Below are 9101 nucleotides of genomic sequence, written 5' to 3'. Positions count from 1 at the left end.
TCACTGTAGGGATGGTATTGGCCTGCTGATGAGCGGTGCCTGGTTTCCTCCAAACCTGACGCCTGATATTCACACCAAAGAGTTCAATCTTTGTCTCATCAGACCAGAGAATTTTCTTTCTCATGGTCTGAGAGTCCTTCAGGTGCCTTTTGGCAAACTCCAGGCGGGCTGCCATGTGCCTTTTACTAAGGAACGGCTTCCGTCTGGCCACTCTACCATACAGGCCTGATTGGTGGATTGCTGCAGAGATGGATGTCCTTCTGGAAGGTTCTCCTCTCTCCACAGAGGACCTCTGGAGCTCTGACCGAGTGACCATCGGGTTCTTGGTCACCTCCCTGACTAAGGCCCTTCTCCCCTGATCGCTCAGTTTAGATGGCCGGCCAGCTCTAGGAAGAGTCCTGGTGGTTTCGAACTTCTTCCACTTACGGATGATGGAGGCCACTGTGTTCATTGGGACCTTCAAAGCAGCAGAAGTTTTTCTGTAACCTTCCCCAGATTTGTGCCTCGAGACAATCCTGTCTCAGAGGTCTACAAACAATTCCTTTGACTTCATGCTTGGTTTGTGCTCTGACATGAACTGTCAACTGTGGGACCTTCTATAGACAGGTGTGTGCCTTTCCAAATCATGTCCAGTCAACTGAATTTACCACAGGTGGACTCCAATGAAGCTGCAGAAACATCTCAAGGATGATCAGGGGAAACAGGATGCACCTGAGCTCAATTTTGAGCTTCATGGCAAAAGCTGTGAATACTTATGTACATGGGATTTCTCAGTTTATTTATTTTTAATAAATTTGCAAAAATCTCAAGTAAACTTTTTTCACGTTGTCATTATGGGGTGTTGTGTGTAGAATTCTGAGGAAAAAAATTAATTTAATCCATTTTGGAATAAGGCTGTAACATAACAAAATGTGGAAAAAGTGATGCGCTGTGAATACTTTCCAGATGCACTGTGTATGGCGTTGTAAGCCGACACCCATCTCGAAAGAGTTAAGGGAAAGAAAAAAAAACGACCCAAACCTACATGGCCCTATGTGAAAAAGTAATTGCCCCCTAAACCTAATCACCGGTTGTGCCACCCTTAGCAGCAACAAGTGCAATCAAGCGTTTGTGATTACTTGCCATTGAGTCTTTCACATCACTGTGGAGGAATTTTGGCCCACTCTTCTTTGCAGAATTGTTTCAATTCAGCCACATTGGAGGGTTTCTGTGCATGAACCGCTTTTTTAAGGTCCGGACTTTTGACCAGGACACTCCAAAACCTTGTTTTTTTGTTTTTTTTTTTTTAAGCCATTCAGAGGTGGACTTGCCAAAGCCTGGCCAGGTCTGCACCTAAAATTAAGATTTCCCTCTCGTCTGATGTAAAATTTAACGGCGAAAAAAAAAAAAAGGCAAGCTGCCACTCTTCATGAACAATAAGTAAACCTCTGCCATTCCATTCTCAAATGGTAAATGTAATCACGAGTTTCCAGTAGGTGGAAATCAACATGCAGAGCAGTCTCTCCTTGGACAAATGCAAACAAAACAAAAAAAAAAACGAAAATGGGGGTCGTTAAAAGTTAATGATTTACAATCGATTACACAATAAACCTTTGAGTAGAAAGATGGTATGCAGTAATGCCAGCCCAGCTACAGGAGGATCACAGAGTTTACATCCTCATTCTCCTTCCCTGAGTAAGTTTCATGACACACTTTAAGCAGTGATTTCTACTTGGTGGCCTTTGAAAGTGTGACGAGTATTTGGGCCATTTAGCTGAAACATGACCAGGCTTTGAATTCCTCGATGCCGTCCTGTCCAGATTTATCTTCATCTTATTTTGTACACTACCAGCCAACACCTCAGCTTTTTCAGGTATTATAGAAACAAACAAAGTTTAATGGCTTAACGTCAAGGGATAGAACAAGTCAAGGAATCATTAAGTGTGAAATATGTATTCAAATTTTTGATTCATCAAAGTAGCCTGCACCTTCTACTGATATAACAGCCAAACTGTGGTAGCCCTTTTGATTCAGAATGCCAGTCACTAACTCTGCCTCCAGACCATCATCACACTTCCTCCTCTATGGCTGACAGCTGGTGTCACACACAGAACCACCATCACCGTCACCAACTCGGCGACCTGCAAACACCCTCCGTGATGGACTGAAGGTTTCAGATTTGGATTCATTGGTCCATAAGACTTTCCTCTAGTCTGCAGTAGTCCACAACCTGTGTTTCAAGGCCCTGTGTTGTCCTTTAAGGTAGGGGTCCCCAACTCCAGTCCTAGAGGACCACCGTGGCTGCAGGTTTTCATTCTAAACCTTAATGAGTTTTCCTGTTTTTGCAGCTAATTCTTTTGAATTAATTTTATTTGACTTGTTCTTGAAGAATGGAGCGTGAGATCGACAGGCGGATCGGTGCGGCGTCCGCAGTGATGAGGGCTCTGCATCGGTCTGTCGTGGTGAAAAAGGAGCTGAGCCATAAGGCAAAGCTCTCAATTTACCGGTCGATCTATGTTCCTACCCTCACCTATGGTAATGAACTATGGGTAGTGACCGAAAAACGAGATCGCAAATACAAGCGGCTGAAATGAGTTTCCTCCGCAGGGTGTCTGGGCTCTCCCTTAAAGATAGGGTGAGAAGCTCAGAGTAGAGCCGCTGCTCCTCCGCATCGAGAGGAGTCAGATGAGGTGGCTCGGCCATCTGATCAGGATGCCTCCTGGACGCCTCCCTGGTGAGGTGTTCCGGGCACGTCCAACCGGGAGGAGACCCCGGGGAAGACCCAGGACACGCTGGAGGGACTATGTCTCTCGACTGGCCTGGGAACGCCTCGGGATTCTACCGGAAGAGCTAGAAGAAGTGGCCGGGGAGAGGGAAGTCTGGGCATCTCTGCTCAAGCTGCTGCCCCCGCGACCCGACCTCGGATAAGCAGAAGAGGATGGATGGATAGATTGAAGACTCAGACCCCTTGTTTCTTTTTCCTTACTTAGTGGCCAAACAATAATGAGATACAAAATGAATCAAAACAACTGGTGTCCATCATACAATATCTGAAAATTAAGAAAGGAATGTCGGAATCTGCTCAGGTCCCCAAAACATTTTAACAGAGCTCTTAAAAAACAGAAAATCCACAATTTCAGAAATGTCTGCTATTGGATAACGAGAGCAGCAGCAACAAAGCCACAAAATTAAAGAACGGGTTTAATTAGCGACAAGAATTGGCACCTCATGAAGCACCTGGTTGGAGTTTGAGGCCCTGACTTAGGTGGTCTTCTGTTGGCTCACTCACTTCACATTTCATTTCTGTTTGGGTGCAAATGAAGCAATTTAGAGGAACGATGAAGAAATTCAGGGGGAACAAATCTTAAAAAAGCAATTCAATTAAAATAAATTCAGAAGAACAGGGCACTCGTTAAGAAAAGGGTTAGAATGAAAACCTGCAGCCACGGTGGTCCTCCAGGACCTGCTTTACGGAATGTCTTTCTTCCTGCCACTCATTCTGTCAAACCTGCAGCCCCAAGTCTCCTCTTCACAGTACAAACTGACACTTGCTTTTATCGACCTGCACTGTTAAGCTACGCTTGAAGCTGTCGTGCTGCGTAGAGCCAATCAGGCAAGCTGGTGAACCCTGGAAACTTGTCTTCTGATTGGCTGATGACTTTGGGTCTGCCAGATCTCCTAATATCAGAGTTTCTTCCAGTTGCCTTTGGATTGTGTAGGACACCACCAGACTCAACGACACTTTGACACCTTAGACGTTTAGGTTGTCCTCCCAGATACTGAACAATTTCTATAAATCCACCATGAAGAAGTATCCCGTCAGGAAGTATTACTGCCTGGTTTGGTAATAGTAAGGCTCTGCAGAAAGTGGTGCAGTCAGATGAACATATCATAGGGTGATAACCCTCCAGGATATCACACCAAGCAATGTCAGACCAGAGCAAAGAAACTTCTGAGAGATACCAGCCATCCTAACACTGGCCTCTCCTCTTTAGTTGATCATTAGGACACTGAAGGAATTGCTGCTAAAACTGAGGCTTTGCAATCATGTATGAATAAGTTAAGAAAATCAGTCACCTCAATCAGTCACAGCCATTAGCAACAATACTAATGATATGAAAATACAGCCAAGACATTTTAATGGTATCTTGATAAAGTAAATATGTGATAACTTCAGCAGAATCCATTTCATTGGCAGTAGTAAGCATTTTACTAAACTACAGTCATATGAAAAAGTTTGGGAACCCCTCTTAATTCTTTGGATTTTTGTTTCTCATTGGCTGAGCTTTCAAAGTAGCAACTTCCTTTTAATATCTGACATGCCTTATGGACACAGTAGGATTTCAGCAGTGACATTAAGTTTATTGGATTAACAGAAAATATGCAATATGCATCATAACAAAATTAGACAGGTGCATAAATGTGGGCACCCCAACAGAGATATGACATCAATACTTAGTTGAGCCTCCTTTTGTAAATCTAACAGCCTCTAGACGCTGTCCTCCTATAGCCTTTGATGAGTGTCTGATTCTGGATGGAGGTATTGTTGTCCATTCTTCATACAAAATCTCTCCAGTTCAGTTCAATTTGATGGACAGCCTGCTTCAAATCATCCCATAGATGTTCCATGATATTCAAGTCAGGGGACTGTGACGGCCATTCCAGAACATTGTACTTCTCCCTATGTGTGAATGCCTTTGTAGATTTCCAACTGTGTTTTGGGTCATCGTCTTGTTGGAATATCCAACCCCTGCGTAACTTCAACTTTATGACTGATGCTTGAACATCATCCTGAAGAGTTTGTTGATATTGGGTTGAATTCATCCGACCCTCGACTTTAACAAGGGCCCCAGTCCCTGAACTGGCCACACAGCCCCACAGCATGATGGAACCTCCACCAAATTTGACAGTAGGTAGCAGGTGTTTTTTTTTTTTTGGAATGCAGTGTTCTTCTTCAGCCATGCAAAGCTCTTTTTGTTTTGACCAAATAACTCAATTTTTGTCTCATCAGTCCAAAGCACTTTGCTCCACAATGAATCTGGCATATCTAAATGAGCATTGGCATACAACAAGCGACTCCATTTGAGGCGCGAGTGCAGAAAGGGCTTCTTTCTCATCACCCTGCCATACAGATGTTCTGAATTGTAGAACGATGTACAGATACACCATCTGCAGCGAGATGTTCTTGCAGGTCTTTGGAGGTGATCTGTGGGTTGTCTGTCACCATTCTCACAATCCTGCTCATATGCCACTCCTGTATTTTTCTTGGCCTGCCAGACCTGCTGGTTTAACAGCAACTGTGCCTGTGGCCTTCCATTTCCTGATTCCATTCCTTACAGTTGAAACTGACAGTTTAAACCTCTGAGATGGCTTTTTGTAGCCTTCCCCTAAACCAGGAGACTGAACAATCTTTGTTTTCAGATCTTTGGAGAGTTGCTTTGAGGATCCCATGCTGTCACTCTTCAGAGGAGAGTCAAAGGGAAGGAAGCCCAACTTGTAATTGACCACCTTAAATACCTTTATATCTCATGATGGGACACAACTGTCTATGAAGTTCAAGGCGTAATGAGCTCATCCAATCAATCAGCATTGAGCAGTGACAGGCATTCAAATCAGCACAATGACAAGGGGACCCACATTTGTGCACAGCCAGTTTTTCACATTTAATTTCATTTCATACAACTAAATACTGCGTCACTAAAAATCTTTGTTCGGAAAACACCGCAGTACTCCGATGTTCCTAGGAAATGAAAGACATACCACTGTTATCTTTATTGTTGAAAGGAGAGTCAATTATTATGCAGGCTGAGAGGGGGTCCCAAACTTTTTTATATGACTGTATCTCATTTACTATCACCTCCTGCACTGACATATTGAATTAGACACGAGCAATCTACAGACGTCAATTCACCAATCAAAACGCAGTATATGCTAGAGCCCACCCTCTCAACTTTGACAAGCAAAAGTGACAGTTTTATTTCAAGCCGTATTTCATAATGTGTTTGGAGGAATATTATGGACAAGATGACATAGGCAACAAAAAACATTTTACATGACACATTATTTTTGCTCACACTTCATGCACTTTTTATTTTCAGATTTTTTTAATGTATTTTTGTCCAAAATATCCCTCCATAACAAAGAAGGAATCAAAATCCATCTAAAGCATGAACATTTTTGGGCTCATATATACAAACTAAATCGAAATAGAGTTGAGATGGTATGCATGACTCGTCTGTCTGTCCTTCCTACATTTGATGGGGGGGCATCTATAATTTAAGTGCAGAACCCCCAGTTTTTTTTTTTTTAAAACCAAAACCTCAAAAAAAAAAAACAAAACACCTGAACCACACATGTCGTTCATGTTAAAAAAGCTTGTAACATTTACAGTGACATCTCATAACTAGATGAGGATATTTTAATGAATTAAATAAAGAATTAAAGTTTTTAATATTTTCTTTATGCACAAATTTATTTATTTTTTTTACAAAGTCACCAGATACAGTGGTACCTCTGGTCACGACTGTAATTCATTCCAAAACTCTGGACGCGACCCGAACATAATTTCCCCATAAGATTGTATGTAAATTCGATGAATCCATTCCAGACCGTACAAACTGTATGTAAATATTTTTAAGCACAAAAATAGTTAATTATACCACGGAATGCACAGTGTAATAGTAAACTAAATGTAAAAACATTGAATAAAAAACAAAGAGGACTATTTCATTTATGTTAGGTAGAATGCCCAGAGGGGACTGGGAGGTCTCGTGGCCTGGAACCCCTACAGATTTTATTTTTTTCTCCAGATTTCTGGAGTTTTTTTTTTTTTTTTCTGTCCACCCTGGCCATCGGACCTTACTCCTTTTCTATGTTAACTAATGTTGTCTTATTTTAATTTCTTATTTTGTGTTTTATTTTTCTTTTCTTCATTATGTAAAGCACTTTGAGCTACTTTTTGTATGAAAATGTGCTATAGAAATAAATGTTGTTGTTGTTGAATAACACTGAGAAAACCTTCAACAACAGAGAAAACTAACATTGCAAGAGTTCGCGCTTGACCCTTACTAACCGTTCGCTGTAAACGCTTTTTTTTAATGAGTTTTAAGCACAGGGGAAAAAATTAAAGTTTGAAAAATCCTTAATTTATACAAAAACTAACCCAAGAAAACTAACCTTGCATGAGTCAAGTTCTGGCGTGAAGGAAGTGAGGAGGAAGCTGGGTGGAGAGGAGGTTACAGTTTTGAGGGAGAGACTGAACACACTGAAATCATTGGCCACCAGTGTTTTTGTTCCCCACCAGAGCACGTGGTCGTGAACAGATGCGAAAGTTTGGCAAATTTTTTGATTGTAACCTGATTTGTATGTGTTCGGAAATGTTCGTGACCAGAGGTTCTACTGTAACTACATACAGTGGGTATAGAAAAGAATCCCCCACTTCAAAATACAGTGATCCCTCGCTATATCGCGCTTCGACTTTTGCGGCTTCACTCCATCGCGGATTTTAAATGTAAGCATATCTAAATATATATCACAGATTTTTTTGCTGGTTCGCGGATTTCTGTGGACAATGGGTCTTTTAATTTATGGTACATGCTTCCTCAGTTGGTTTGCCCAGTTGATTTCGTACAAGGGATGTTATTGGCAGATGGCTGAGAAGCTACCTAACCAGAGCATGTATTACGTATTAAATAAAACCCCTCAATGATATACGATATGCTTCCCACGCGGTGCTTCGCATACTTGAAAGCCCGAACAGCACGTATTGATTTTTGATTGTTTGCTTTTCTCTGTCTCTCTCTGACATTCTCTGCTCCTGACGGAGGGGGTGTGAGCAGGAGGTCTGTTCGCACCCCTAGAGGATACGGACGCTCCTCTAAAAAATGCTGAAAGACTACCTTCACAATGCTCCCTTCCTTGCAGCTGCTTTGTCCGGCGGTGCTTCGCATACTTAAAACCCCTGAACAGCCCTATTGATTTTTGATTGTTTGCTTTTCTCTCTCTCTCTGACATTCTCTGCTCCTGACGCGCACTCCTTTGAAGAGGAAGATATGTTTGCATTCTTTTAATTGTGAGACGCAACTGTCAACTCTGTCTTGTCATGGAGCATGTTTAAACTTTTGACTAAAGGGTGTTATTTCAAGTCTAGAGGGCTCTAATAATGTTAAAAAACGTATTTAGAAGGCCGTAAACAGGTTTTCTACGCTCTAACTGCGAAAATATTTGATTTATAAATAAAGAATCCTACTTCGCAGAAATTCATTTATCGCGGTAGAGTCTGGAACGGATTAACCGTGATAAACGAGGGTTTACTGTATTCCCATTTTTCTTTGCTTTACAGCCTTAAATTAAAACACACAAACCAGTATTTCTTCCCAGCTTTACTTACTCAATGCAACCTGTAACATCCAAGTGAAAGATATCACAGCTACAGTTCAGAAGCATTATAAAAGATCAAAATCAAGAAATTCTGAGATTAATAAAAGATCACCCCCCATGTCAATGTCATTGTATTGGCCCATCTTTTGCTTCAATGACAGCCTTGAGTCTGCTGGAATTCTTTTCTATCAGCTTTGCACATCCAGATTGAGCCTACTCAATATTTGCCCTCCACTGTTCTTTACAGAACTGTTCAAGTTCAAATTGGAAGGTGAGCGTTGGTGGACTGCTATCTTCAGATCTTTCCACAGATTTTCAGTGTGATATAGGTCTGGGCTCTGACTGGCCACACGAGGACATTCACTTTTTTTTCCTCCTTCAGCCACTGTGTGGTCAATTTTGCTGTGTGCTTCGGGTCGTTGTCATGTTGAAAGGGGAACATTCTGCCCATCTTCAACTTTCTGGTAGAGGGTAGCAGGTTTTCCTCAAGAATTTGATGGTATTTTGCCCCATCCATTTTTCCTTCTACCCTAACGAAAGCCCCAGGCCCTGCGGCAAAGAAACACCCCCACAACAGGATGCTGCCACCTCCATTCTTTACTGTAGGTATGGTGTGTTGTGGATGGTGAGCTGCATTGGTGTACCGTTTGGTATTGAGGCCAAATAGTTGGATTTTGGTCTCATCTGACCATAAAATCTTTTTCCACTTGGCATCAGAATCTTCAAGGTGCATTCTGGCAAAG

The sequence above is a fragment of the Erpetoichthys calabaricus genome, chromosome 10, assembly GCF_900747795.2.
Source record: "Erpetoichthys calabaricus chromosome 10, fErpCal1.3, whole genome shotgun sequence".
NCBI lineage: Eukaryota > Metazoa > Chordata > Cladistia > Polypteriformes > Polypteridae > Erpetoichthys > Erpetoichthys calabaricus.
Note: the sequence above shows the minus strand (reverse complement) of the source record.